The 2571-nt window shown below is 41.2% G+C and overlaps 1 protein-coding gene across 1 annotated transcript in view; it reads right to left on the reverse strand.

Annotated features, from left to right (window-relative positions):
* The window catches only part of LOC107737118 (WD repeat-containing protein 17-like), a 29541-nt gene that overhangs the window by 10047 nt on the left and 16923 nt on the right, over positions 1–2571 (reverse strand). The gene's annotated exons all lie outside the window — the stretch shown is intronic.

Below are 2571 nucleotides of genomic sequence, written 5' to 3' on the forward strand. Positions count from 1 at the left end.
AAAAAAATCCCATTCAGAATCCTCATGTATTGAAATCTTCCTATTTACGAAGCTGTTTTAGGCTATAGACAAAATATATGATCTGCTTCTTCTTCTTTTTTTTTTTCTTTTCAAAAGAGGTGTTAAGATGTAAGGTTAATGTACATCCAGCCTGTTACTTATGTTTTAATCCATTACCATGTTCAAAACAGTTTTTCTGTAATCAAATTCTATAATAAGAGTCCTATCTACCATGACACATAAGGAAATATGTGGCGCAGATATTACAAAACCATACAAATAAATTATTATTTTTTTATATAAGTCAGGGGTATTCAACTAAAGTTCCAAGAGGTGCGGCCTCTATATTTTCTTCCAAGCAGAGGTCCGGACAAATTTTTTTATAAATTACATGTATTGAATTTTTACATTTAGATAGCCTACATGTGAGGTCATGTGACAAAAAATACTGTTTCTGTTCAGGCTTTTCCTCTTGAAATCTATACTATTTTAATATTTTACTTAAAAGCATTATCTACTAAAAATGTCTACAATAACCAAAACGTTCTCATCTTGAGCAGAAAAGAAAGATAACCAGCAGTTTCAAAGTTTACGTTCTGTCCTAGCCATCTAACAACAATTTCCCAATTATAATTACAACCAGGGGGTGTCTTCCCACAGACTGACCACCGAGAGGGGCGTGGTAAGCAGTTATAGCCGCCACGTACACCTTCAGGGTGGAGTGGGTCAACCCTGCAGAGAATCTAGCCTGCAAGAACTCTAGCACTGAACCGACTGGGCAGTTAACTGGATCAAGCTGGCGATCTCCAGGACACCAGGAAGTGAAGAGTTTCCACTTCAGGGCATACAGTTTCCTCGTAAAGGGAGCTCTGGATTGGAGGATGGTCTCAACAACCTCAGCTGAGAGACCGGAAGCTACGAGTTGTGCCCCCTCAGAGGCCACACCCACAGCTTCCACAGCTCCGGGCGGGGGTGAAATATGGTACCCCCCGCCTGTGAGAGGAGATCCCTCCAGACAGGAATCTCCCATGGAGAGCCGTCGAGAAGGGAAATCAGGTCCGAGAACCATACTCGGCCCGGCCAGAATGGGGCTACTAGTAGCAGATGGACCCCGTCCGGGCGCACTCTCTCCAGAACTCCCGGGAGCAGAAAAATCGGAGGAAAGGCGTACAGACGAAGCCTCGGCCAAGTCTGTACCATAGCATCCAGCCCCAGTGGAGCTGGACGAGTCAGAGAGTACCAGAGGGGACATTGCGATGTCTCTTGAGTTGCAAAGAGGTCCACCTGAGCCTGGTCAAAGACTCTCTATATCTGCTTCACCACCTCGGGGTGAAGCATCCATTCCCCGGGCCTCGGCCCCTGCCTCGACAGGACGTCTTGCTCCCATATTGAGATGCCCAGGGATGTAAACGGCTCTTAGCAGAGATGTTCACAAGTCTTTAACTTGGAGTCTGAGTCAAGTCTGAAGTCTTTGTTGCTGGAGTCTGAGTCAAGTCTCGAGTCTTTGGTCACGAGTCCGAGTCGAGTTTCAAGTCATTTAATGGCTCACTAAAAAAATCCCTCCTATTTACGAAGCTGTTTTAGGCTAGTGACAAATTATTTGACCTATGATCTGCTTTTTTCTTTTTTTTTCTTAAAAAAAAAAAGAGGTGTTAAGATGTAAGGTTAATGTACATCCAGCCTGTTACTTATGTTTTAATCCATTACCATGTTCAAAACAGTTTTTCTGTAATCAAATTCTATAATAAGAGTCCTATCTACCATGACACATAAGGAAATATGTGGCGCAGATATTACAAAACCATACAAATAAATTATTATTTTTTTATATAAGTCAGGGGTATTCAACTAAAGTTCCAAGAGGTGCGGCCTCTATATTTTCTTCCAAGCAGAGGTCCGGACAAAATTTTTTATAAATTACATGTATTGAATTTTTACATTTAGATAGCCTACATGTGAGGTCATGTGACAAAAAATACTGTTTCTGTTCAGGCTTTTCCTCTTGAAATCTATACTATTTTAATATTTTACTTAAAAGCATTATCTACTAAAAATGTCTACAATAACCAAAACGTTCTCATCTTGAGCAGAAAAGAAAGATAACCAGCAGTTTCAAAGTTTACGTTCTATCCTAGCCATCTAATAACAATTTTCCAATTATAATTACATGATTTTTTTAAATGTTCTTAGCCAGATTAATAATGCTAAATGTAGATCAGAAACGTCTTGCCACCGGAGAGAGAGAGAGAGAAAGCGCACGGAGCTGAAATGGCTTGAATAAAGCGCGTTTGGCTTTAGATAAAAATACTAGAGCAGCCTATATAGCGCTGAAAGATATTTACTATAAACGACCCCGAGTGCTTGTTATGTGATCCACTCTACTGTTTTGACGTGCTGCTCACAAAATGGTGCTGCTACGGCTCGCAGTCCGGATGGATGCCGGGGTGCGGATGCGGTCCGCCTTTTGAATATTAGTTATATAAAGATTAAGACTAGAGTTGCTTTTAAAATATTCACGAGTCCTTTTCCTCGAGTCGAGTCAAGTCTGGAGTCATTTCAGGTCGAGTCTGA

The sequence above is a fragment of the Sinocyclocheilus rhinocerous genome, unplaced genomic scaffold (genome assembly GCF_001515625.1).
Source record: "Sinocyclocheilus rhinocerous isolate Xijiao unplaced genomic scaffold, SAMN03320098_v1.1 scaffold344, whole genome shotgun sequence".
Classification (NCBI taxonomy): Eukaryota; Metazoa; Chordata; class Actinopteri; order Cypriniformes; family Cyprinidae; genus Sinocyclocheilus; species Sinocyclocheilus rhinocerous.